This window comes from Phyllobates terribilis, unplaced genomic scaffold, assembly GCF_046119375.1.
Source record: "Phyllobates terribilis strain yellow unplaced genomic scaffold, ASM4611937v1 Scaffold_505__1_contigs__length_1300667, whole genome shotgun sequence".
Taxonomy (NCBI): Eukaryota; Metazoa; Chordata; class Amphibia; order Anura; family Dendrobatidae; genus Phyllobates; species Phyllobates terribilis.
Genome location: NW_027363265.1, coordinates 1,057,813 through 1,084,028, shown reverse-complemented (window position 1 = coordinate 1,084,028; position 26,216 = coordinate 1,057,813). Strand labels below are relative to the sequence as shown.

Here is a 26,216-nt window from a genome sequence, read left to right as displayed (position 1 = left end):
CCCAAGGATCCTGAAAAGTCCATTTGTGGAGATGAGCTCCTGGACTCCCGTTAAGAAGACATGTTGTCAACCTCTAGATCCCTTACATGCCTGCACTTTTCGGCTTGCTGCTGCTGCAATCCACGCGTTTTAGATCTGCATAACTCCACCTCTTTAAACACAGCACCTTCACCCCCTGCTGTTCCCACCCGCCTCAGCACCGTTGGAAGGGAGGAGAACCAATTAAGGCGGGGGGTGGGGTGGAACGAGCAGCTGTCTACCCTTAGCAGGAGGGCTCCTGATTACATACCTCTCCTGCTGCTGCTGCTGCTGGCTGTCCAGCAGCAGACTGAAGGTGGCTGCTGCTGTGCACAGGTATATAAAGGCTCAGAGCCTATTATGACACGCGCAGCCAGCGTTCCATTGCCACATTCCATCTACTGCAGGCAGGATACCTGGCTGGCTGAATGTCGCTGAGAAGCTCACAGAGACCGCCATAAGCAACAGTTTAACAGAATGCCACAGACTAATCAACCAAACTTTTTGGGTTGGGTTCTCTTTTATAGTCTGCAGGCATTAAATGAAAGAAGTCAGTGTTCCAGAAGAAGGAGACAACGTTTCAGAAAAGGCATTGTAGCAAACCAAAAAAGAAATTTTAAGCGCAGCAGAGTAACCAGCGCACATACCTGTTAGCTCAGGTGAGTTTAAAAGGCTGCTGTTGATAACAAGGGCATTTGCTAAATAGATGGTGTGTGTGCAACAATATACTGAAAGGTCAATTATATTGTGCAGCTTATCTCACCACCTGTAGTTATTTAGGTGAAAGCTCCAAAATGCTTGCCTAATATGTCTGTTTATCCAAAAGGAAGTAAAAAGGGAGAGCTAGAAAGATAGCATTGCATCACATTACATGGCAATGCAATGCACAGTTGCTGAAGTTGAACCAAAATGAGCTTGTAATCTGGCTTCTGCAACTTTGAACATGAAAAATCCAATGAGGAGAAGAAAAGCAAAGCCAAAGAGTCCATCCCAAAATCCGACAAACAAGCAAAATGAACAAAAAACATTGAATTCAATTCTTTCTGATTTTAGAAACTGCATTAAAGAAGGGGTGCACCGGTCCTGGAGATACTGCAATACCAGGTCAATGCGTGGAGTGGACAGAGCAAGCTCTTTTTCCATCTCCCTGTTCTAAAAATCCATTTAATATATGGTCCCCAGATAGGGGACGTATCAGATATTAAACTGATAAGAACACATACTACACTTGATCTTAGCCAAAAGGCCGAGAAGCGATAACCAGAATTGGTTTCAAACTACGGAGCCACCCAAGGATCCTGAAAAGTCCATTTGTGGAGATGAGCTCCTGGACTCCCGTTAAGAAGACATGTTGTCAACCTCTAGATCCCTTACATGCCTGCACTTTTCGGCTTGCTGCTGCTGCAATCCACGCGTTTTAGATCTGCATAACTCCACCTCTTTAAACACAGCACCTTCACCCCCTGCTGTTCCCACCCGCCTCAACACCGTTGGAAGGGAGGAGAACCAATTAAGGCGGGGGGTGGGGTGGAACGAGCAGCTGTCTACCCTTAGCAGGAGGGCTCCTGATTACATACCTCTCCTGCTGCTGCTGCTGCTGGCTGCCCAGCAGCAGACTGAAGGTGGCTGCTGCTTTGCACAGGTATATAAAGGCTCAGAGCCTATTATGACACGCGCAGCCAGCGTTCCATTGCCACATTCCATCTACTGCAGGCAGGATACCTGGCTGGCTGAATGTCGCTGAGAAGCTCACAGAGACCGCCATAAGCAACAGTTTAACAGAATGCCACAGACTAATCAACCAAACTTTTTGGGTTGGGTTCTCTTTTATAGTCTGCAGGCATTAAATGAAAGAAGTCAGTGTTCCAGCAGAAGGAGACAACGTTTCAGAAAAGGCATTGTAGCAAACCAAAAAAGAAATTTTAAGCGCAGCAGAGTAACCAGCGCACATACCTGTTAGCTCAGGTGAGTTTAAAAGGCTGCTGTTGATAACAAGGGCATTTGCTAAATAGATGGTGTGTGTGCAACAATATACTGAAAGGTCAATTATATTGTGCAGCTTATCTCACCACCTGTAGTTATTTAGGTGAAAGCTCCAAAATGCTTGCCTAATATGTCTGTTTATCCAAAAGGAAGTAAAAAGGGAGAGCTAGAAAGATAGCATTGCATCACATTACATGGCAATGCAATGCACAGTTGCTGAAGTTGAACCAAAATGAGCTTGTAATCTGGCTTCTGCAACTTTGAACATGAAAAATCCAATGAGGAGAAGAAAAGCAAAGCCAAAGAGTCCATCCCAAAATCCGACAAACAAGCAAAATGAACAAAAAACATTGAATTCAATTCTTTCTGATTTTAGAAACTGCATTAAAGAAGGGGTGCACCGGTCCTGGAGATACTGCAATACCAGGTCAATGCGTGGAGTGGACAGAGCAAGCTCTTTTTCCATCTCCCTGTTCTAAAAATCCATTTAATATATGGTCCCCAGATAGGGGACGTATCAGATATTAAACTGATAAGAACAGATACTACACTTGATCTTAGCCAAAAGGCCGAGAAGCGATAACCAGAATTGATTTCAAACTACGGAGCCACCCAAGGATCCTGAAAAGTCCATTTGTGGAGATGAGCTCCTGGACTCCCGTTAAGAAGACATGTTGTCAACCTCTAGATCCCTTACATGCCTGCACTTTTCGGCTTGCTGCTGCTGCAATCCACGCGTTTTAGATCTGCATAACTCCACCTCTTTAAACACAGCACCTTCACCCCCTGCTGTTCCCACCCACCTCAACACCGTTGGAAGGGAGGAGAACCAATTAAGGCGGGGGGTGGGGTGGAACGAGCAGCTGTCTACCCTTAGCAGGAGGGCTCCTGATTACATACCTCTCCTGCTGCTGCTGCTGCTGGCTGTCCAGCAGCAGACTGAAGGTGGCTGCTGCTGTGCACAGGTATATAAAGGCTCAGAGCCTATTATGACACGCGCAGCCAGCGTTCCATTGCCACATTCCATCTACTGCAGGCAGGATACCTGGCTGGCTGAATGTCGCTGAGAAGCTCACAGAGACCGCCATAAGCAACAGTTTAACAGAATGCCACAGACTAATCAACCAAACTTTTTGGGTTGGGTTCTCTTTTATAGTCTGCAGGCATTAAATGAAAGAAGTCAGTGTTCCAGCAGAAGGAGACAACGTTTCAGAAAAGGCATTGTAGCAAACCAAAAAAGAAATTTTAAGCGCAGCAGAGTAACCAGCGCACATACCTGTTAGCTCAGGTGAGTTTAAAAGGCTGCTGTTGATAACAAGGGCATTTGCTAAATAGATGGTGTGTGTGCAACAATATACTGAAAGGTCAATTATATTGTGCAGCTTATCTCACCACCTGTAGTTATTTAGGTGAAAGCTCCAAAATGCTTGCCTAATATGTCTGTTTATCCAAAAGGAAGTAAAAAGGGAGAGCTAGAAAGATAGCATTGCATCACATTACATGGCAATGCAATGCACAGTTGCTGAAGTTGAACCAAAATGAGCTTGTAATCTGGCTTCTGCAACTTTGAACATGAAAAATCCAATGAGGAGAAGAAAAGCAAAGCCAAAGAGTCCATCCCAAAATCCGACAAACAAGCAAAATGAACAAAAAACATTGAATTCAATTCTTTCTGATTTTAGAAACTGCATTAAAGAAGGGGTGCACCGGTCCTGGAGATACTGCAATACCAGGTCAATGCGTGGAGTGGACAGAGCAAGCTCTTTTTCCATCTCCCTGTTCTAAAAATCCATTTAATATATGGTCCCCAGATAGGGGACGTATCAGATATTAAACTGATAAGAACAGATACTACACTTGATCTTAGCCAAAAGGCCGAGAAGCGATAACCAGAATTGGTTTCAAACTACGGAGCCACCCAAGGATCCTGAAAAGTCCATTTGTGGAGATGAGCTCCTGGACTCCCGTTAAGAAGACATGTTGTCAACCTCTAGATCCCTTACATGCCTGCACTTTTCGGCTTGCTGCTGCTGCAATCCACGCGTTTTAGATCTGCATAACTCCACCTCTTTAAACACAGCACCTTCACCCCCTGCTGTTCCCACCCGCCTCAACACCGTTGGAAGGGAGGAGAACCAATTAAGGCGGGGGGTGGGGTGGAACGAGCAGCTGTCTACCCTTAGCAGGAGGGCTCCTGATTACATACCTCTCCTGCTGCTGCTGCTGCTGGCTGTCCAGCAGCAGACTGAAGGTGGCTGCTGCTGTGCACAGGTATATAAAGGCTCAGAGCCTATTATGACACGCGCAGCCAGCGTTCCATTGCCACATTCCATCTACTGCAGGCAGGATACCTGGCTGACTGAATGTCGCTGAGAAGCTCACAGAGACCGCCATAAGCAACAGTTTAACAGAATGCCACAGACTAATCAACCAAACTTTTTGGGTTGGGTTCTCTTTTATAGTCTGCAGGCATTAAATGAAAGAAGTCAGTGTTCCAGCAGAAGGAGACAACGTTTCAGAAAAGGCATTGTAGCAAACCAAAAAAGAAATTTTAAGCGCAGCAGAGTAACCAGCGCACATACCTGTTAGCTCAGGTGAGTTTAAAAGGCTGCTGTTGATAACAAGGGCATTTGCTAAATAGATGGTGTGTGTGCAACAATATACTGAAAGGTCAATTATATTGTGCAGCTTATCTCACCACCTGTAGTTATTTAGGTGAAAGCTCCAAAATGCTTGCCTAATATGTCTGTTTATCCAAAAGGAAGTAAAAAGGGAGAGCTAAAGAGATAGCATTGCATCACATTACATGGCAATGCAATGCACAGTTGCTGAAGTTGAACCAAAATGAGCTTGTAATCTGGCTTCTGCAACTTTGAACATGAAAAATCCAATGAGGAGAAGAAAAGCAAAGCCAAAGAGTCCATCCCAAAATCCGACAAACAAGCAAAATGAACAAAAAACATTGAATTCAATTCTTTCTGATTTTAGAAACTGCATTAAAGAAGGGGTGCACCGGTCCTGGAGATACTGCAATACCAGGTCAATGCGTGGAGTGGACAGAGCAAGCTCTTTTTCCATCTCCCTGTTCTAAAAATCCATTTAATATATGGTCCCCAGATAGGGGACGTATCAGATATTAAACTGATAAGAACAGATTTTTTTTTATCGAAAGCCCGAATTCGTGTACAAAACCCGAGTGCGCTTAAAAAAGTGACAAGTGCCACAAAAAAAGTGCACTAGGATGCTGGTCTTCTTGAAACCCTCTCCAAAAGGAGAAGGGTCCCCCAAACCATTCCCCGTCCCTCCGAGCCAAAAGGCCACAGCGAGGAACAGGGACAAAAAGCCACCTCCAGCCGAAGCCAGAGGCGACCCAATCTCACCCCCAGCACCTGCCCGAGTTCTCACCCGAGCAAGGCACTGGGAGCCAAAGACTGTGCTCCCCTCCCGGAAGAGGGGAGCCAACAATGCTCTCCTCCCGAAAGAGGAGAGCCAGGGGGGTTCAGGGGGGAGCGGAACCTGATGGCCACACACTCCCCCCCTAGACCTGCCAAGAGAGGAACCCGTAAGGGAACCGCATCCCGACAAAATCCTAGTAGGACGTGACACACGTGAATAAGTGGACACACAGTGACAAAGAAATTAAATAAATAGTGAAGGTTTCACAGTATAATACTGCCCGGACCTTCGACCGGGAATTGAAAAATTCCCCATCCTAAGGCCAGAAGGCCCGGAATAAGGGTGTGTGCGAAGAAAGAAAATTTGAAGTGCTTGTGCAAATGTGCCATAAACTCAAGTGGGGTTCCCAATCCCAGTGAGTTAAGGCACCCCAGGGTCACCACTCCTGGGGCACTTCACACTTCGGGCTTTCGATCTTCCCCGGCCCAATGGCGTCGATCCTGGGGGGCCATGCTTTCCACCAGATGACTATATTAGCCACCTGGCGTACTAACAAGCGCCTAAACCCCAGTGTGCATAATGTATCAATCTACTAGGGCGGCCAACATCCAAAACCGCCTTTTCGAAAGATACTACACTTGATCTTAGCCAAAAGGCCGAGAAGCGATAACCAGAATTGGTTTCAAACTACGGAGCCACCCAAGGATCCTGAAAAGTCCATTTGTGGAGATGAGCTCCTGGACTCCCGTTAAGAAGACATGTTGTCAACCTCTAGATCCCTTACATGCCTGCACTTTTCGGCTTGCTGCTGCTGCAATCCACGCGTTTTAGATCTGCATAACTCCACCTCTTTAAACACAGCACCTTCACCCCCTGCTGTTCCCACCCGCCTCAACACCGTTGGAAGGGAGGAGAACCAATTAAGGCGGGGGGTGGGGTGGAACGAGCAGCTGTCTACCCTTAGCAGGAGGGCTCCTGATTACATACCTCTCCTGCTGCTGCTGCTGCTGGCTGTCCAGCAGCAGACTGAAGGTGGCTGCTGCTGTGCACAGGTATATAAAGGCTCAGAGCCTATTATGACACGCGCAGCCAGCGTTCCATTGCCACATTCCATCTACTGCAGGCAGGATACCTGGCTGGCTGAATGTCGCTGAGAAGCTCACAGAGACCGCCATAAGCAACAGTTTAACAGAATGCCACAGACTAATCAACCAAACTTTTTGGGTTGGGTTCTCTTTTATAGTCTGCAGGCATTAAATGAAAGAAGTCAGTGTTCCAGCAGAAGGAGACAACGTTTCAGAAAAGGCATTGTAGCAAACCAAAAAAGAAATTTTAAGCGCAGCAGAGTAACCAGCGCACATACCTGTTAGCTCAGGTGAGTTTAAAAGGCTGCTGTTGATAACAAGGGCATTTGCTAAATAGATGGTGTGTGTGCAACAATATACTGAAAGGTCAATTATATTGTGCAGCTTATCTCACCACCTGTAGTTATTTAGGTGAAAGCTCCAAAATTCTTGCCTAATATGTCTGTTTATCCAAAAGGAAGTAAAAAGGGAGAGCTAGAAAGATAGCATTGCATCACATTACATGGCAATGCAATGCACAGTTGCTGAAGTTGAACCAAAATGAGCTTGTAATCTGGCTTCTGCAACTTTGAACATGAAAAATCCAATGAGGAGAAGAAAAGCAAAGCCAAAGAGTCCATCCCAAAATCCGACAAACAAGCAAAATGAACAAAAAACATTGAATTCAATTCTTTCTGATTTTAGAAACTGCATTAAAGAAGGGGTGCACCGGTCCTGGAGATACTGCAATACCAGGTCAATGCGTGGAGTGGACAGAGCAAGCTCTTTTTCCATCTCCCTGTTCTAAAAATCCATTTAATATATGGTCCCCAGATAGGGGACGTATCAGATATTAAACTGATAAGAACAGATACTACACTTGATCTTAGCCAAAAGGCCGAGAAGCGATAACCAGAATTGGTTTCAAACTACGGAGCCACCCAAGGATCATGAAAAGTCCATTTGTGGAGATGAGCTCCTGGACTCCCGTTAAGAAGACATGTTGTCAACCTCTAGATCCCTTACATGCCTGCACTTTTCGGCTTGCTGCTGCTGCAATCCACGCGTTTTAGATCTGCATAACTCCACCTCTTTAAACACAGCACCTTCACCCCCTGCTGTTCCCACCCGCCTCAACACCGTTGGAAGGGAGGAGAACCAATTAAGGCGGGGGGTGGGGTGGAACGAGCAGCTGTCTACCCTTAGCAGGAGGGCTCCTGATCACATACCTCTCCTGCTGCTGCTGCTGCTGGCTGTCCAGCAGCAGACTGAAGGTGGCTGCTGCTGTGCACAGGTATATAAAGGCTCAGAGCCTATTATGACACGCGCAGCCAGCGTTCCATTGCCACATTCCATCTACTGCAGGCAGGATACCTGGCTGGCTGAATGTCGCTGAGAAGCTCACAGAGACCGCCATAAGCAACAGTTTAACAGAATGCCACAGACTAATCAACCAAACTTTTTGGGTTGGGTTCTCTTTTATAGTCTGCAGGCATTAAATGAAAGAAGTCAGTGTTCCAGCAGAAGGAGACAACGTTTCAGAAAAGGCATTGTAGCAAACCAAAAAAGAAATTTTAAGCGCAGCAGAGTAACCAGCGCACATACCTGTTAGCTCAGGTGAGTTTAAAAGGCTGCTGTTGATAACAAGGGCATTTGCTAAATAGATGGTGTGTGTGCAACAATATACTGAAAGGTCAATTATATTGTGCAGCTTATCTCACCACCTGTAGTTATTTAGGTGAAAGCTCCAAAATGCTTGCCTAATATGTCTGTTTATCCAAAAGGAAGTAAAAAGGGAGAGCTAGAAAGATAGCATTGCATCACATTACATGGCAATGCAATGCACAGTTGCTGAAGTTGAACCAAAATGAGCTTGTAATCTGGCTTCTGCAACTTTGAACATGAAAAATCCAATGAGGAGAAGAAAAGCAAAGCCAAAGAGTCCATCCCCAAATCCGACAAACAAGCAAAATGAACAAAAAACATTGAATTCAATTCTTTCTGATTTTAGAAACTGCATTAAAGAAGGGGTGCACCGGTCCTGGAGATACTGCAATACCAGGTCAATGCGTGGAGTGGACAGAGCAAGCTCTTTTTCCATCTCCCTGTTCTAAAAATCCATTTAATATATGGTCCCCAGATAGGGGACGTATCAGATATTAAACTGATAAGAACAGATACTACACTTGATCTTAGCCAAAAGGCCGAGAAGCGATAACCAGAATTGGTTTCAAACTACGGAGCCACCCAAGGATCCTGAAAAGTCCATTTGTGGAGATGAGCTCCTGGACTCCCGTTAAGAAGACATGTTGTCAACCTCTAGATCCCTTACATGCCTGCACTTTTCGGCTTGCTGCTGCTGCAATCCACGCGTTTTAGATCTGCATAACTCCACCTCTTTAAACACAGCACCTTCACCCCCTGCTGTTCCCACCCGCCTCAACACCGTTGGAAGGGAGGAGAACCAATTAAGGCGGGGGGTGGGATGGAACGAGCAGCTGTCTACCCTTAGCAGGAGGGCTCCTGATTACATACCTCTCCTGCTGCTGCTGCTGCTGCTGGCTGTCCAGCAGCAGACTGAAGGTGGCTGCTGCTGTGCACAGGTATATAAAGGCTCAGAGCCTATTATGACACGCGCAGCCAGCGTTCCATTGCCACATTCCATCTACTGCAGGCAGGATACCTGGCTGGCTGAATGTCGCTGAGAAGCTCACAGAGACCGCCATAAGCAACAGTTTAACAGAATGCCACAGACTAATCAACCAAACTTTTTGGGTTGGGTTCTCTTTTATAGTCTGCAGGCATTAAATGAAAGAAGTCAGTGTTCCAGCAGAAGGAGACAACGTTTCAGAAAAGGCATTGTAGCAAACCAAAAAAGAAATTTTAAGCGCAGCAGAGTAACCAGCGCACATACCTGTTAGCTCAGGTGAGTTTAAAAGGCTGCTGTTGATAACAAGGGCATTTGCTAAATAGATGGTGTGTGTGCAACAATATACTGAAAGGTCAATTATATTGTGCAGCTTATCTCACCACCTGTAGTTATTTAGGTGAAAGCTCCAAAATGCTTGCCTAATATGTCTGTTTATCCAAAAGGAAGTAAAAAGGGAGAGCTAGAAAGATAGCATTGCATCACATTACATGGCAATGCAATGCACAGTTGCTGAAGTTGAACCAAAATGAGCTTGTAATCTGGCTTCTGCAACTTTGAACATGAAAAATCCAATGAGGAGAAGAAAAGCAAAGCCAAAGAGTCCATCCCCAAATCCGACAAACAAGCAAAATGAACAAAAAACATTGAATTCAATTCTTTCTGATTTTAGAAACTGCATTAAAGAAGGGGTGCACCGGTCCTGGAGATACTGCAATACCAGGTCAATGCGTGGAGTGGACAGAGCAAGCTCTTTTTCCATCTCCCTGTTCTAAAAATCCATTTAATATATGGTCCCCAGATAGGGGACGTATCAGATATTAAACTGATAAGAACAGATACTACACTTGATCTTAGCCAAAAGGCCGAGAAGCGATAACCAGAATTGGTTTCAAACTACGGAGCCACCCAAGGATCCTGAAAAGTCCATTTGTGGAGATGAGCTCCTGGACTCCCGTTAAGAAGACATGTTGTCAACCTCTAGATCCCTTACATGCCTGCACTTTTCGGCTTGCTGCTGCTGCAATCCACGCGTTTTAGATCTGCATAACTCCACCTCTTTAAACACAGCACCTTCACCCCCTGCTGTTCCCACCCGCCTCAACACCGTTGGAAGGGAGGAGAACCAATTAAGGCGGGGGGTGGGGTGGAACGAGCAGCTGTCTACCCTTAGCAGGAGGGCTCCTGATTACATACCTCTCCTGCTGCTGCTGCTGCTGGCTGTCCAGCAGCAGACTGAAGGTGGCTGCTGCTGTGCACAGGTATATAAAGGCTCAGAGCCTATTATGACACGCGCAGCCAGCGTTCCATTGCCACATTCCATCTACTGCAGGCAGGATACCTGGCTGGCTGAATGTCGCTGAGAAGCTCACAGAGACCGCCATAAGCAACAGTTTAACAGAATGCCACAGACTAATCAACCAAACTTTTTGGGTTGGGTTCTCTTTTATAGTCTGCAGGCATTAAATGAAAGAAGTCAGTGTTCCAGCAGAAGGAGACAACGTTTCAGAAAAGGCATTGTAGCAAACCAAAAAAGAAATTTTAAGCGCAGCAGAGTAACCAGCGCACATACCTGTTAGCTCAGGTGAGTTTAAAAGGCTGCTGTTGATAACAAGGGCATTTGCTAAATAGATGGTGTGTGTGCAACAATATACTGAAAGGTCAATTATATTGTGCAGCTTATCTCACCACCTGTAGTTATTTAGGTGAAAGCTCCAAAATGCTTGCCTAATATGTCTGTTTATCCAAAAGGAAGTAAAAAGGGAGAGCTAGAAAGATAGCATTGCATCACATTACATGGCAATGCAATGCACAGTTGCTGAAGTTGAACCAAAATGAGCTTGTAATCTGGCTTCTGCAACTTTGAACATGAAAAATCCAATGAGGAGAAGAAAAGCAAAGCCAAAGAGTCCATCCCAAAATCCGACAAACAAGCAAAATGAACAAAAAACATTGAATTCAATTCTTTCTGATTTTAGAAACTGCATTAAAGAAGGGGTGCACCGGTCCTGGAGATACTGCAATACCAGGTCAATGCGTGGAGTGGACAGAGCAAGCTCTTTTTCCATCTCCCTGTTCTAAAAATCCATTTAATATATGGTCCCCAGATAGGGGACGTATCAGATATTAAACTGATAAGAACAGATACTACACTTGATCTTAGCCAAAAGGCCGAGAAGCGATAACCAGAATTGGTTTCAAACTACGGAGCCACCCAAGGATCCTGAAAGGTCCATTTGTGGAGATGAGCTCCTGGACTCCCGTTAAGAAGACATGTTGTCAACCTCTAGATCCCTTACATGCCTGCACTTTTCGGCTTGCTGCTGCTGCAATTCACACGTTTTAGATCTGCATAACTCCACCTCTTTAAACACAGCACCTTCACCCCCTGCTGTTCCCACCCGCCTCAACACCGTTGGAAGGGAGGAGAACCAATTAAGGCGGGGGGTGGGGTGGAACGAGCAGCTGTCTACCCTTAGCAGGAGGGCTCCTGATTACATACCTCTCCTGCTGCTGCTGCTGCTGGCTGTCCAGCAGCAGACTGAAGGTGGCTGCTGCTGTGCACAGGTATATAAAGGCTCAGAGCCTATTATGACACGCGCAGCCAGCGTTCCATTGCCACATTCCATCTACTGCAGGCAGGATACCTGGCTGGCTGAATGTCGCTGAGAAGCTCACAGAGACCGCCATAAGCAACAGTTTAACAGAATGCCACAGACTAATCAACCAAACTTTTTGGGTTGGGCTCTCTTTTATAGTCTGCAGGCATTAAATGAAAGAAGTCAGTGTTCCAGCAGAAGGAGACAACGTTTCAGAAAAGGCATTGTAGCAAACCAAAAAAGAAATTTTAAGCGCAGCAGAGTAACCAGCGCACATACCTGTTAGCTCAGGTGAGTTTAAAAGGCTGCTGTTGATAACAAGGGCATTTGCTAAATAGATGGTGTGTGTGCAACAATATACTGAAAGGTCAATTATATTGTGCAGCTTATCTCACCACCTGTAGTTATTTAGGTGAAAGCTCCAAAATGCTTGCCTAATATGTCTGTTTATCCAAAAGGAAGTAAAAAGGGAGAGCTAGAAAGATAGCATTGCATCACATTACATGGCAATGCAATGCACAGTTGCTGAAGTTGAACCAAAATGAGCTTGTAATCTGGCTTCTGCAACTTTGAACATGAAAAATCCAATGAGGAGAAGAAAAGCAAAGCCAAAGAGTCCATCCCCAAATCCGACAAACAAGCAAAATGAACAAAAAACATTGAATTCAATTCTTTCTGATTTTAGAAACTGCATTAAAGAAGGGGTGCACCGGTCCTGGAGATACTGCAATACCAGGTCAATGCGTGGAGTGGACAGAGCAAGCTCTTTTTCCATCTCCCTGTTCTAAAAATCCATTTAATATATGGTCCCCAGATAGGGGACGTATCAGATATTAAACTGATAAGAACAGATACTACACTTGATCTTAGCCAAAAGGCCGAGAAGCGATAACCAGAATTGGTTTCAAACTACGGAGCCACCCAAGGATCCTGAAAAGTCCATTTGTGGAGATGAGCTCCTGGACTCCCGTTAAGAAGACATGTTGTCAACCTCTAGATCCCTTACATGCCTGCACTTTTCGGCTTGCTGCTGCTGCAATCCACGCGTTTTAGATCTGCATAACTCCACCTCTTTAAACACAGCACCTTCACCCCCTGCTGTTCCCACCCGCCTCAACACCGTTGGAAGGGAGGAGAACCAATTAAGGCGGGGGGTGGGATGGAACGAGCAGCTGTCTACCCTTAGCAGGAGGGCTCCTGATTACATACCTCTCCTGCTGCTGCTGCTGCTGCTGGCTGTCCAGCAGCAGACTGAAGGTGGCTGCTGCTGTGCACAGGTATATAAAGGCTCAGAGCCTATTATGACACGCGCAGCCAGCGTTCCATTGCCACATTCCATCTACTGCAGGCAGGATACCTGGCTGGCTGAATGTCGCTGAGAAGCTCACAGAGACCGCCATAAGCAACAGTTTAACAGAATGCCACAGACTAATCAACCAAACTTTTTGGGTTGGGTTCTCTTTTATAGTCTGCAGGCATTAAATGAAAGAAGTCAGTGTTCCAGCAGAAGGAGACAACGTTTCAGAAAAGGCATTGTAGCAAACCAAAAAAGAAATTTTAAGCGCAGCAGAGTAACCAGCGCACATACCTGTTAGCTCAGGTGAGTTTAAAAGGCTGCTGTTGATAACAAGGGCATTTGCTAAATAGATGGTGTGTGTGCAACAATATACTGAAAGGTCAATTATATTGTGCAGCTTATCTCACCACCTGTAGTTATTTAGGTGAAAGCTCCAAAATGCTTGCCTAATATGTCTGTTTATCCAAAAGGAAGTAAAAAGGGAGAGCTAGAAAGATAGCATTGCATCACATTACATGGCAATGCAATGCACAGTTGCTGAAGTTGAACCAAAATGAGCTTGTAATCTGGCTTCTGCAACTTTGAACATGAAAAATCCAATGAGGAGAAGAAAAGCAAAGCCAAAGAGTCCATCCCCAAATCCGACAAACAAGCAAAATGAACAAAAAACATTGAATTCAATTCTTTCTGATTTTAGAAACTGCATTAAAGAAGGGGTGCACCGGTCCTGGAGATACTGCAATACCAGGTCAATGCGTGGAGTGGACAGAGCAAGCTCTTTTTCCATCTCCCTGTTCTAAAAATCCATTTAATATATGGTCCCCAGATAGGGGACGTATCAGATATTAAACTGATAAGAACAGATACTACACTTGATCTTAGCCAAAAGGCCGAGAAGCGATAACCAGAATTGGTTTCAAACTACGGAGCCACCCAAGGATCCTGAAAAGTCCATTTGTGGAGATGAGCTCCTGGACTCCCGTTAAGAAGACATGTTGTCAACCTCTAGATCCCTTACATGCCTGCACTTTTCGGCTTGCTGCTGCTGCAATCCACGCGTTTTAGATCTGCATAACTCCACCTCTTTAAACACAGCACCTTCACCCCCTGCTGTTCCCACCCGCCTCAACACCGTTGGAAGGGAGGAGAACCAATTAAGGCGGGGGGTGGGGTGGAACGAGCAGCTGTCTACCCTTAGCAGGAGGGCTCCTGATTACATACCTCTCCTGCTGCTGCTGCTGCTGGCTGTCCAGCAGCAGACTGAAGGTGGCTGCTGCTGTGCACAGGTATATAAAGGCTCAGAGCCTATTATGACACGCGCAGCCAGCGTTCCATTGCCACATTCCATCTACTGCAGGCAGGATACCTGGCTGGCTGAATGTCGCTGAGAAGCTCACAGAGACCGCCATAAGCAACAGTTTAACAGAATGCCACAGACTAATCAACCAAACTTTTTGGGTTGGGTTCTCTTTTATAGTCTGCAGGCATTAAATGAAAGAAGTCAGTGTTCCAGCAGAAGGAGACAACGTTTCAGAAAAGGCATTGTAGCAAACCAAAAAAGAAATTTTAAGCGCAGCAGAGTAACCAGCGCACATACCTGTTAGCTCAGGTGAGTTTAAAAGGCTGCTGTTGATAACAAGGGCATTTGCTAAATAGATGGTGTGTGTGCAACAATATACTGAAAGGTCAATTATATTGTGCAGCTTATCTCACCACCTGTAGTTATTTAGGTGAAAGCTCCAAAATGCTTGCCTAATATGTCTGTTTATCCAAAAGGAAGTAAAAAGGGAGAGCTAGAAAGATAGCATTGCATCACATTACATGGCAATGCAATGCACAGTTGCTGAAGTTGAACCAAAATGAGCTTGTAATCTGGCTTCTGCAACTTTGAACATGAAAAATCCAATGAGGAGAAGAAAAGCAAAGCCAAAGAGTCCATCCCAAAATCCGACAAACAAGCAAAATGAACAAAAAACATTGAATTCAATTCTTTCTGATTTTAGAAACTGCATTAAAGAAGGGGTGCACCGGTCCTGGAGATACTGCAATACCAGGTCAATGCGTGGAGTGGACAGAGCAAGCTCTTTTTCCATCTCCCTGTTCTAAAAATCCATTTAATATATGGTCCCCAGATAGGGGACGTATCAGATATTAAACTGATAAGAACAGATACTACACTTGATCTTAGCCAAAAGGCCGAGAAGCGATAACCAGAATTGGTTTCAAACTACGGAGCCACCCAAGGATCCTGAAAAGTCCATTTGTGGAGATGAGCTCCTGGACTCCCGTTAAGAAGACATGTTGTCAACCTCTAGATCCCTTACATGCCTGCACTTTTCGGCTTGCTGCTGCTGCAATCCACGCGTTTTAGATCTGCATAACTCCACCTCTTTAAACACAGCACCTTCACCCCCTGCTGTTCCCACCCGCCTCAACACCGTTGGAAGGGAGGAGAACCAATTAAGGCGGGGGGTGGGGTGGAACGAGCAGCTGTCTACCCTTAGCAGGAGGGCTCCTGATTACATACCTCTCCTGCTGCTGCTGCTGCTGGCTGTCCAGCAGCAGACTGAAGGTGGCTGCTGCTGTGCACAGGTATATAAAGGCTCAGAGCCTATTATGACACACGCAGCCAGCGTTCCATTGCCACATTCCATCTACTGCAGGCAGGATACCTGGCTGGCTGAATGTCGCTGAGAAGCTCACAGAGACCGCCATAAGCAACAGTTTAACAGAATGCCACAGACTAATCAACCAAACTTTTTGGGTTGGGTTCTCTTTTATAGTCTGCAGGCATTAAATGAAAGAAGTCAGTGTTCCAGCAGAAGGAGACAACGTTTCAGAAAAGGCATTGTAGCAAACCAAAAAAGAAATTTTAAGCGCAGCAGAGTAACCAGCGCACATACCTGTTAGCTCAGGTGAGTTTAAAAGGCTGCTGTTGATAACAAGGGCATTTGCTAAATAGATGGTGTGTGTGCAACAATATACTGAAAGGTCAATTATATTGTGCAGCTTATCTCACCACCTGTAGTTATTTAGGTGAAAGCTCCAAAATGCTTGCCTAATATGTCTGTTTATCCAAAAGGAAGTAAAAAGGGAGAGCTAGAAAGATAGCATTGCATCACATTACATGGCAATGCAATGCACAGTTGCTGAAGTTGAACCAAAATGAGCTTGTAATCTGGCTTCTGCAACTTTGAACATGAAAAATCCAATGAGGAGAAGAAAAGCAAAGCCAAAGAGTCCATCCCAAAATCCGACAAACAAGCAAAATGAACAAAAAACATTGAATTCAATTCTTTCTGATTTTAGAAACTGCATTAAAGAAGGGGTGCACCGGTCCTGGAGATACTGCAATACCAGGTCAATGCGTGGAGTGGACAGAGCAAGCTCTTTTTCCATCTCCCTGTTCTAAAAATCCATTTAATATATGGTCCCCAGATAGGGGACGTATCAGATATTAAACTGATAAGAACAGATTTTTTTTTTTTTTTTTAATTTTTTTTTTTCCACTCAGATTACAAGTCCCATATTTACCATTTCATGCTTTGCAATGATTTCCAAATGGTATTAGGTTGTTATCCATCATTGTGGGTCATATATCCATTTTTCCAATCTTATTTTATATATATACGTTTATATTATCACAATACAGTTATTCCATATTCTTTACATCACAACATTACAATCTTTACCATTACGATTTAAGGCAACATTCCTCTCTTCAGGCCATATGCTGCCAAGGCATTCAAAAGCCTTCCATCCAGAAACCGACCATCCCAAGCTTCTTCTACCTCTTTAGCCAACGACTGAGGTATTCTGTAAGTTGAAAAAAAACGATGCATATCGCTATAAATGTTATTCCACACTTTGCGCCTTAGACTAGCCTGACTCCCCCCTTCACAACTATTTAGCATTTTCAACACTTCTTGTCTCTCCTCCATCTCCCTCATATTTTTTTCTGAAACATCATTTGCTTTACTAGAGTCCTTCCCAGATGACAAAACTCCTTCAATTTCTTCTCTGGCTTCACATGCGACATCCTCTCTTTCTTCTTCACTAGTTTCTTCACCCTCCTCCTCCTCTTCCATATTACTTACAGCACCTTCCTTTTCATCCTGACTGGAGGACTCACTTTCCTCCTGATCTTCTGACTCCCTATCCACCTCCACTTCTTCTTCCAAGCTAGTATTTTCAATCTCAACGTCTGTGATATCACTCTCAGTATCTTCTTCCATATGATCACCTTCTTTTCTTATATCTCTTATTTGTTCCTCCTTCTTTTGAGATATGTTCTCTTCCGTTTCATCATGGGGGGCAGCTTCAGACTCTTCTTCTTTTCCATCTTCCTTGTCAACTGACTTCTCCTCCCTTTTATTGACAGGACAGCAATCATATAAATGACCACTGCCACCACATAGATTACATTTCTTACTTTTTTCACAATTCTCTGCCTTATGTCCCACTTCTTCACACTTGGCACACCACTGTAATGTACAGGAATCCTTTTCATGGCCATACTGTTTACAACGCCTACAAAACTTCGGCATACCTGTAAAGAACATATCTCCATTAACTGTCCCGATTTTGAATCTACTTGGTGGGAGTACCACAACACCATCCGAACTTTCCTTGAACTTGACCAGGAACCTCCACCTCGTGGTCCAAAAACCATATCGGTTAAACATTTTGCCAGCAGAACTCACTTTCTCACAGTACCGGGATAAAAAGGTCATGATCTCTTCTTCCAATATGAAAGGACTATACATCCTTATTACTATTAGCCTTTCCTTCCTAGGAAAATGCGACACAAAAAAAACACCTTCAAGTATCGAATCTTCCTTCACTAGATCCATTCTCTTCCAAAAGTCAGAAAAGATATCTTCTGAACAAAAAATAACATCATATATCCCTCTCTTCGGGAACTCCAACATAGACAAAACTTGTTCCATTTGAACTTCCAATAGTTCAAACAAAATCTTCTCTACCAAAAAAAACAAGCCAGACTTCTTCTTCTCTGGATCCAAAAAAATAAACCGCACTGCATTCTTCAATCTTGCAAAAACTGGGACCTCTTCACAGGTCAGCATATTTGGGCTTCTCCCGTCCATATCTTCACACCAAAGGTGGCAAAAATCCTCCTCGCCTACTTAAAAAAAGCAGGCAGGCTGATCGCCCCTCGTTGCCCCGGGACTAATCCGGCTCCCCAAAAGCAGCAAGGGGGTGAAGCCGCACTGCTACATGCAGCGATCCCCCGAGGCCAAGGAGCCGGGTACCCAAGGCACCTCTCAGCCAAGACCAAGGCAGCAACCGGTAGATCACTGCACTTGATCTTAGCCAAAAGGCCGAGAAGCGATAACCAGAATTGGTTTCAAACTACGGAGCCACCCAAGGATCCTGAAAAGTCCATTTGTGGAGATGAGCTCCTGGACTCCCGTTAAGAAGACATGTTGTCAACCTCTAGATCCCTTACATGCCTGCACTTTTCGGCTTGCTGCTGCTGCAATCCACGCGTTTTAGATCTGCATAACTCCACCTCTTTAATCACAGCACCTTCACCCCCTGCTGTTACCACCCGCCTCAACACCGTTGGAAGGGAGGAGAACCAATTAAGGCGGGGGGTGGGGTGGAACGAGCAGCTGTCTACCCTTAGCAGGAGGGCTCCTGATTACATACCTCTCCTGCTGCTGCTGCTGCTGGCTGTCCAGCAGCAGACTGAAGGTGGCTGCTGCTGTGCACAGGTATATAAAGGCTCAGAGCCTATTATGACACGCGCAGCCAGCGTTCCATTGCCACATTCCATCTACTGCAGGCAGGATACCTGGCTGGCTGAATGTCGCTGAGAAGCTCACAGAGACCGCCATAAGCAACAGTTTAACAGAATGCCACAGACTAATCAACCAAACTTTTTGGGTTGGGTTCTCTTTTATAGTCTGCAGGCATTAAATGAAAGAAGTCAGTGTTCCAGCAGAAGGAGACAACGTTTCAGAAAAGGCATTGTAGCAAACCAAAAAAGAAATTTTAAGCGCAGCAGAGTAACCAGCGCACATACCTGTTAGCTCAGGTGAGTTTAAAAGGCTGCTGTTGATAACAAGGGCATTTGCTAAATAGATGGTGTGTGTGCAACAATATACTGAAAGGTCAATTATATTGTGCAGCTTATCTCACCACCTGTAGTTATTTAGGTGAAAGCTCCAAAATGCTTGCCTAATATGTCTGTTTATCCAAAAGGAAGTAAAAAGGGAGAGCTAGAAAGATAGCATTGCATCACATTACATGGCAATGCAATGCACAGTTGCTGAAGTTGAACCAAAATGAGCTTGTAATCTGGCTTCTGCAACTTTGAACATGAAAAATCCAATGAGGAGAAGAAAAGCAAAGCCAAAGAGTCCATCCCAAAATCCGACAAACAAGCAAAATGAACAAAAAACATTGAATTCAATTCTTTCTGATTTTAGAAACTGCATTAAAGAAGGGGTGCACCGGTCCTGGAGATACTGCAATACCAGGTCAATGCGTGGAGTGGACAGAGCAAGCTCTTTTTCCATCTCCCTGTTCTAAAAATCCATTTAATATATGGTCCCCAGATAGGGGACGTATCAGATATTAAACTGATAAGAACAGATTTTTTTTTTTTTTTTTTAAATTCTTTTGGCGAAAGCCCGAATTCGTGTACAAAACCCGAGTGCGCTTAAAAAAGTGACAAGTGCCACAAAAAAAGTGCACTAGGATGCTGGTCTTCATGAAACCCTCTCCAAAAGGAGAAGGGTCCCCCAAACCATTCCCCGTCCCTCCGAGCCAAAAGGCCACAGCGAGTAACAGGGACAAAAAGCCACCTCCAGCCGAAGCCAGAGGCGACCCAATCTTACCACCAGCACCTGCCCGAGTTCTCACCCGAGCAAGGCACTGGGAGCCAAAGACTGTGCTCCCCTCCCGAAAGAGGGGAGCCAACAACGCTCTCCTCCCGAAAGAGGAGAGCCAGGGGGGTTCAGGGGGGAGCGGAACCTGATGGCCACACACTCCCCCCCTAGACCTGCCAAGAGAGGAACCCGTAAGGGAACCGCATCCCGACAAAATCCTAGTAGGACGTGACACACGTGAATAAGTGGACACACAGTGACAAAGAAATTAAATAAATAGTGAAGGTTTCACAGTATAATACTGCCCGGACCTTCGACCGGGAATTGAAAAATTCCCCATCCTAAGGCCAGAAGGCCCGGAATAAGGGTGTGTGCGAAGAAAGAAAATTTGAAGTGCTTGTGCAAATGTGCCATAAACTCAAGTGGGGTTCCCAATCCCAGTGAGTTAAGGCACCCCAGGGTCACCACTCCTGGGGCACTTCACACTTCGGGCTTTCGATCTTCCCCGGCCCAATGGCGTCGATCCTGGGGGGCCATGCTTTCCACCAGATGACTATATTAGCCACCTGGCGTACTAACAAGCGCCTAAACCCCAGTGTGCATAATGTATCAATCTACTAGGGCGGCCAACATCCAAAACCGCCTTTTCGAAAGATACTACACTTGATCTTAGCCAAAAGGCCGAGAAGCGATAACCAGAATTGGTTTCAAACTACGGAGCCACCCAAGGATCCTGAAAAGTCCATTTGTGGAGATGAGCTCCTGGACTCCCGTTAAGAAGACATGTTGTCAACCTCTAGATCCCTTACATGCCTGCACTTTTCGGCTTGCTGCTGCTGCAATCCACGCGTTTTAGATCTGCATAACTCCACCTCTTTAAACACAGCACCTTCACCCCCTGCTGTTCCCACCCGCCTCAACACCGTTGGAAGGGAGGAGAACCAATTAAGGCGGGGGGTGGGGTGGAACGAGCAGCTGTCTACCCTTAGCAGGAGGGCTCCTGATTACATACCTCTCCTGCTGCTGCTGCTGCTGCTGGCTGTCCAGCAGCAGACTGAAGGTGGCTGCTGCTGTGCACAGGTATATAAAGGCTCAGAGCCTATTATGACACGCGCAGCCAGCGTTCCATTGCCACATTCCATCTACTGCAGGCAGGATACCTGGCTGGCTGAATGTCGCTGAGATGCTCACAGAGACCGCCATAAGCAACAGTTTAACAGAATGCCACAGACTAATCAACCAAACTTTTTGGGTTGGGTTCTCTTTTATAGTCTGCAGGCATTAAATGAAAGAAGTCAGTGTTCCAGCAGAAGGAGACAACGTTTCAGAAAAGGCATTGTAGCAAACCAAAAAAGAAATTTTAAGCGCAGCAGAGTAACCAGCGCACATACCTGTTAGCTCAGGTGAGTTTAAAAGGCTGCTGTTGATAACAAGGGCATTTGCTAAATAGATGGTGTGTGTGCAACAATATACTGAAAGGTCAATTATATTGTGCAGCTTATCTCACCACCTGTAGTTATTTAGGTGAAAGCTCCAAAATGCTTGCCTAATATGTCTGTTTATCCAAAAGGAAGTAAAAAGGGAGAGCTAGAAAGATAGCATTGCATCACATTACATGGCAATGCAATGCACAGTTGCTGAAGTTGAACCAAAATGAGCTTGTAATCTGGCTTCTGCAACTTTGAACATGAAAAATCCAATGAGGAGAAGAAAAGCAAAGCCAAAGAGTCCATCCCAAAATCCGACAAACAAGCAAAATGAACAGAAAACATTGAATTCAATTCTTTCTGATTTTAGAAACTGCATTAAAGAAGGGGTGCACCGGTCCTGGAGATACTGCAATACCAGGTCAATGCGTGGAGTGGACAGAGCAAGCTCTTTTTCCATCTCCCTGTTCTAAAAATCCATTTAATATATGGTCCCCAGATAGGGGACGTATCAGATATTAAACTGATAAGAACAGATACTACACTTGATCTTAGCCAAAAGGCCGAGAAGCGATAACCAGAATTGGTTTCAAACTACGGAGCCACCCAAGGATCCTGAAAAGTCCATTTGTGGAGATGAGCTCCTGGACTCCCGTTAAGAAGACATGTTGTCAACCTCTAGATCCCTTACATGCCTGCACTTTTCGGCTTGCTGCTGCTGCAATCCACGCGTTTTAGATCTGCATAACTCCACCTCTTTAAACACAGCACCTTCACCCCCTGCTGTTCCCACCCGCCTCAACACCGTTGGAAGGGAGGAGAACCAATTAAGGCGGGGGGTGGGGTGGAACGAGCAGCTGTCTACCCTTAGCAGGAGGGCTCCTGATTACATACCTCTCCTGCTGCTGCTGCTGCTGGCTGTCCAGCAGCAGACTGAAGGTGGCTGCTGCTGTGCACAGGTATATAAAGGCTCAGAGCCTATTATGACACGCGCAGCCAGCGTTCCATTGCCACATTCCATCTACTGCAGGCAGGATACCTGGCTGGCTGAATGTCGCTGAGAAGCTCACAGAGACCGCCATAAGCAACAGTTTAACAGAATGCCACAGACTAATCAACCAAACTTTTTGGGTTGGGTTCTCTTTTATAGTCTGCAGGCATTAAATGAAAGAAGTCAGTGTTCCAGCAGAAGGAGACAACGTTTCAGAAAAGGCATTGTAGCAAACCAAAAAAGAAATTTTAAGCGCAGCAGAGTAACCAGCGCACATACCTGTTAGCTCAGGTGAGTTTAAAAGGCTGCTGTTGATAACAAGGGCATTTGCTAAATAGATGGTGTGTGTGCAACAATATACTGAAAGGTCAATTATATTGTGCAGCTTATCTCACCACCTGTAGTTATTTAGGTGAAAGCTCCAAAATGCTTGCCTAATATGTCTGTTTATCCAAAAGGAAGTAAAAAGGGAGAGCTAGAAAGATAGCATTGCATCACATTACATGGCAATGCAATACACAGTTGCTGAAGTTGAACCAAAATGAGCTTGTAATCTGGCTTCTGCAACTTTGAACATGAAAAATCCAATGAGGAGAAGAAAAGCAAAGCCAAAGAGTCCATCCCAAAATCCGACAAACAAGCAAAATGAACAAAAAACATTGAATTCAATTCTTTCTGATTTTAGAAACTGCATTAAAGAAGGGGTGCACCGGTCCTGGAGATACTGCAATACCAGGTCAATGCGTGGAGTGGACAGAGCAAGCTCTTTTTCCATCTCCCTGTTCTAAAAATCCATTTAATATATGGTCCCCAGATAGGGGACGTATCAGATATTAAACTGATAAGAACAGATACTACACTTGATCTTAGCCAAAAGGCCGAGAAGCGATAACCAGAATTGGTTTCAAACTACGGAGCCACCCAAGGATCCTGAAAAGTCCATTTGTGGAGATGAGCTCCTGGACTCCCGTTAAGAAGACATGTTGTCAACCTCTAGATCCCTTACATGCCTGCACTTTTCGGCTTGCTGCTGCTGCAATCCACGCGTTTTAGATCTGCATAACTCCACCTCTTTAAACACAGCACCTTCACCCCCTGCTGTTCCCACCCGCCTCAACACCGTTGGAAGGGAGGAGAACCAATTAAGGCGGGGGGTGGGGTGGAACGAGCAGCTGTCTACCCTTAGCAGGAGGGCTCCTGATTACATACCTCTCCTGCTGCTGCTGCTGGCTGTCCAGCAGCAGACTGAAGGTGGCTGCTGCTGTGCACAGGTATATAAAGGCTCAGAGCCTATTATGACACGCGCAGCCAGCGTTCCATTGCCACATTCCATCTACTGCAGGCAGGATACCTGGCTGGCTGAATGTCGCTGAGAAGCTCACAGAGACCGCCATAAGCAACAGTTTAACAGAATGCCACAGACTAATCAACCAAACTTTTTGGGTTGGGTTCTCTTTTATAGTCTGCAGGCATTAAATGAAAGAAGTCAGTGTTCCAGCAGAAGGAGACAACGTTTCAGAAAAGGCATTGTAGCAAACCAAAAAAGAAATTTTAAGCGCAGCAGAGTAACCAGCGCACATACCTGTTAGCTCAGGTGAGTTTAAAAGGCTGCTGTTGATAACAAGGGCATTTGCTAAATAGATGGTGTGTGTGCAACAATATACTGAAAGGTCAATTATATTGTGCAGCTTATCTCACCACCTGTAGTTATTTAGGTGAAAGCTCCAAAATGCTTGCCTAATATGTCTGTTTATCCAAAAGGAAGTAAAAAGGGAGAGCTAGAAAGATAGCATTGCATCACATTACATGGCAATGCAATGCACAGTTGCTGAAGTTGAACCAAAATGAGCTTGTAATCTGGCTTCTGCAACTTTGAACATGAAAAATCCAATGAGGAGAAGAAAAGCAAAGCCAAAGAGTCCATCCCAAAATCCGACAAACAAGCAAAATGAACAAAAAACATTGAATTCAATTCTTTCTGATTTTAGAAACTGCATTAAAGAAGGGGTGCACCGGTCCTGGAGATACTGCAATACCAGGTCAATGCGTGGAGTGGACAGAGCAAGCTCTTTTTCCATCTCCCTGTTCTAAAAATCCATTTAATATATGGTCCCCAGATAGGGGACGTATCAGATATTAAACTGATAAGAACAGATACTACACTTGATCTTAGCCAAAAGGCCGAGAAGCGATAACCAGAATTGGTTTCAAACTACGGAGCCACCCAAGGATCCTGAAAAGTCCATTTGTGGAGATGAGCTCCTGGACTCCCGTTAAGAAGACATGTTGTCAACCTCTAGATCCCTTACATGCCTGCACTTTTCGGCTTGCTGCTGCTGCAATCCACGCGTTTTAGATCTGCATAACTCCACCTCTTTAAACACAGCACCTTCACCCCCTGCTGTTCCCACCCGCCTCAACACCATTGGAAGGGAGGAGAACCAATTAAGGCGGGGGGTGGGGTGGAACGAGCAGCTGTCTACCCTTAGCAGGAGGGCTCCTGATTACATACCTCTCCTGCTGCTGCTGCTGGCTGTCCAGCAGCAGACTGAAGGTGGCTGCTGCTGTGCACAGGTATATAAAGGCTCAGAGCCTATTATGACACGCGCAGCCAGCGTTCCATTGCCACATTCCATCTACTGCAGGCAGGATACCTGGCTGGCTGAATGTCGCTGAGAAGCTCACAGAGACCGCCATAAGCAACAGTTTAACAGAATGCCACAGACTAATCAACCAAACTTTTTGGGTTGGGTTCTCTTTTATAGTCTGCAGGCATTAAATGAAAGAAGTCAGTGTTCCAGCAGAAGGAGACAACGTTTCAGGAAAGGCATTGTAGCAAACCAAAAAAGAAATTTTAAGCGCAGCAGAGTAACCAGCGCACATACCTGTTAGCTCAGGTGAGTTTAAAAGGCTGCTGTTGATAACAAGGGCATTTGCTAAATAGATGGTGTGTGTGCAACAATATACTGAAAGGTCAATTATATTGTGCAGCTTATCTCACCACCTGTAGTTATTTAGGTGAAAGCTCCAAAATGCTTGCCTACTATGTCTGTTTATCCAAAAGGAAGTAAAAAGGGAGAGCTAGAAAGATAGCATTGCATCACATTACATGGCAATGCAATGCACAGTTGCTGAAGTTGAACCAAAATGAGCTTGTAATCTGGCTTCTGCAACTTTGAACATGAAAAATCCAATGAGGAGAAGAAAAGCAAAGCCAAAGAGTCCATCCCAAAATCTGACAAACAAGCAAAATGAACAAAAAACATTGAATTCAATTTTTTCTGATTTTAGAAACTGCATTAAAGAAGGGGTGCACCGGTCCTGGAGATACTGCAATACCAGGTCAATGCGTGGAGTGGACAGAGCAAGCTCTTTTTCCATCTCCCTGTTCTAAAAATCCATTTAATATATGGTCCCCAGATAGGGGACGTATCAGATATTAAACTGATAAGAACAGATACTACACTTGATCTTAGCCAAAAGGCCGAGAAGCGATAACCAGAATTGGTTTCAAACTACGGAGCCACCCAAGGATCCTGAAAAGTCCATTTGTGGAGATGAGCTCCTGGACTCCCGTTAAGAAGACATGTTGTCAACCTCTAGATCCCTTACATGCCTGCACTTTTCGGCTTGCTGCTGCTGCAATCCACGCGTTTTAGATCTGCATAACTCCACCTCTTTAAACACAGCACCTTCACCCCCTGCTGTTCCCACCCGCCTCAACACCGTTGGAAGGGAGGAGAACCAATTAAGGCGGGGGGTGGGGTGGAACGAGCAGCTGTCTACCCTTAGCAGGAGGGCTCCTGATTACATACCTCTCCTGCTGCTGCTGCTGCTGGCTGTCCAGCAGCAGACTGAAGGTGGCTGCTGCTGTGCACAGGTATATAAAGGCTCAGAGCCTATTATGACACGCGCAGCCAGCGTTCCATTGCCACA

General features: G+C 45.3%; 14 non-coding genes and 5 pseudogenes across 14 annotated transcripts; all 19 read right to left on the bottom strand.

Moving 5' to 3' along the window:
- Positions 1 to 1,085: 1,085 nt before the first annotated feature.
- On the bottom strand, positions 1,086 to 1,276 carry LOC141231357 (U2 spliceosomal RNA). The gene has a single exon (XR_012297768.1). It is a non-coding gene; the product is annotated as a U2 spliceosomal RNA (small nuclear RNA).
- A 1,115-nt stretch (positions 1,277 to 2,391) lies between these two features.
- LOC141231187 (U2 spliceosomal RNA) lies at positions 2,392 to 2,582 on the bottom strand. The gene has a single exon (XR_012297596.1). It is a non-coding gene; the product is annotated as a U2 spliceosomal RNA (small nuclear RNA).
- Positions 2,583 to 3,697: 1,115 nt separating this feature from the next.
- LOC141231186 (U2 spliceosomal RNA) lies at positions 3,698 to 3,888 on the bottom strand. The gene has a single exon (XR_012297595.1). It is a non-coding gene; the product is annotated as a U2 spliceosomal RNA (small nuclear RNA).
- A 1,115-nt stretch (positions 3,889 to 5,003) lies between these two features.
- On the bottom strand, positions 5,004 to 5,184 carry LOC141231408 (U2 spliceosomal RNA; annotated as a pseudogene).
- Positions 5,185 to 5,973: 789 nt separating this feature from the next.
- Positions 5,974 to 6,065, bottom strand: LOC141230969 (U2 spliceosomal RNA; annotated as a pseudogene).
- A 1,115-nt stretch (positions 6,066 to 7,180) lies between these two features.
- Positions 7,181 to 7,371, bottom strand: LOC141231185 (U2 spliceosomal RNA). The gene has a single exon (XR_012297594.1). It is a non-coding gene; the product is annotated as a U2 spliceosomal RNA (small nuclear RNA).
- Positions 7,372 to 8,486: 1,115 nt separating this feature from the next.
- LOC141231184 (U2 spliceosomal RNA) lies at positions 8,487 to 8,677 on the bottom strand. Its single transcript, XR_012297593.1, has one exon. It is a non-coding gene; the product is annotated as a U2 spliceosomal RNA (small nuclear RNA).
- A 1,118-nt stretch (positions 8,678 to 9,795) lies between these two features.
- LOC141231183 (U2 spliceosomal RNA) lies at positions 9,796 to 9,986 on the bottom strand. Its single transcript, XR_012297592.1, has one exon. It is a non-coding gene; the product is annotated as a U2 spliceosomal RNA (small nuclear RNA).
- Positions 9,987 to 11,101: 1,115 nt separating this feature from the next.
- On the bottom strand, positions 11,102 to 11,292 carry LOC141231182 (U2 spliceosomal RNA). The gene has a single exon (XR_012297591.1). It is a non-coding gene; the product is annotated as a U2 spliceosomal RNA (small nuclear RNA).
- A 1,115-nt stretch (positions 11,293 to 12,407) lies between these two features.
- LOC141231181 (U2 spliceosomal RNA) lies at positions 12,408 to 12,598 on the bottom strand. Its single transcript, XR_012297590.1, has one exon. It is a non-coding gene; the product is annotated as a U2 spliceosomal RNA (small nuclear RNA).
- Positions 12,599 to 13,716: 1,118 nt separating this feature from the next.
- Positions 13,717 to 13,907, bottom strand: LOC141231179 (U2 spliceosomal RNA). Its single transcript, XR_012297588.1, has one exon. It is a non-coding gene; the product is annotated as a U2 spliceosomal RNA (small nuclear RNA).
- A 1,115-nt stretch (positions 13,908 to 15,022) lies between these two features.
- On the bottom strand, positions 15,023 to 15,213 carry LOC141231178 (U2 spliceosomal RNA). Its single transcript, XR_012297587.1, has one exon. It is a non-coding gene; the product is annotated as a U2 spliceosomal RNA (small nuclear RNA).
- Positions 15,214 to 16,328: 1,115 nt separating this feature from the next.
- Positions 16,329 to 16,505, bottom strand: LOC141231461 (U2 spliceosomal RNA; annotated as a pseudogene).
- Positions 16,506 to 19,474: 2,969 nt separating this feature from the next.
- Positions 19,475 to 19,654, bottom strand: LOC141231439 (U2 spliceosomal RNA; annotated as a pseudogene).
- Positions 19,655 to 20,463: 809 nt separating this feature from the next.
- Positions 20,464 to 20,555, bottom strand: LOC141230968 (U2 spliceosomal RNA; annotated as a pseudogene).
- A 1,118-nt stretch (positions 20,556 to 21,673) lies between these two features.
- LOC141231177 (U2 spliceosomal RNA) lies at positions 21,674 to 21,864 on the bottom strand. Its single transcript, XR_012297586.1, has one exon. It is a non-coding gene; the product is annotated as a U2 spliceosomal RNA (small nuclear RNA).
- Positions 21,865 to 22,979: 1,115 nt separating this feature from the next.
- Positions 22,980 to 23,170, bottom strand: LOC141231176 (U2 spliceosomal RNA). The gene has a single exon (XR_012297585.1). It is a non-coding gene; the product is annotated as a U2 spliceosomal RNA (small nuclear RNA).
- Positions 23,171 to 24,282: 1,112 nt separating this feature from the next.
- LOC141231175 (U2 spliceosomal RNA) lies at positions 24,283 to 24,473 on the bottom strand. Its single transcript, XR_012297584.1, has one exon. It is a non-coding gene; the product is annotated as a U2 spliceosomal RNA (small nuclear RNA).
- Positions 24,474 to 25,585: 1,112 nt separating this feature from the next.
- Positions 25,586 to 25,776, bottom strand: LOC141231174 (U2 spliceosomal RNA). Its single transcript, XR_012297583.1, has one exon. It is a non-coding gene; the product is annotated as a U2 spliceosomal RNA (small nuclear RNA).
- Positions 25,777 to 26,216: the final 440 nt, after the last annotated feature.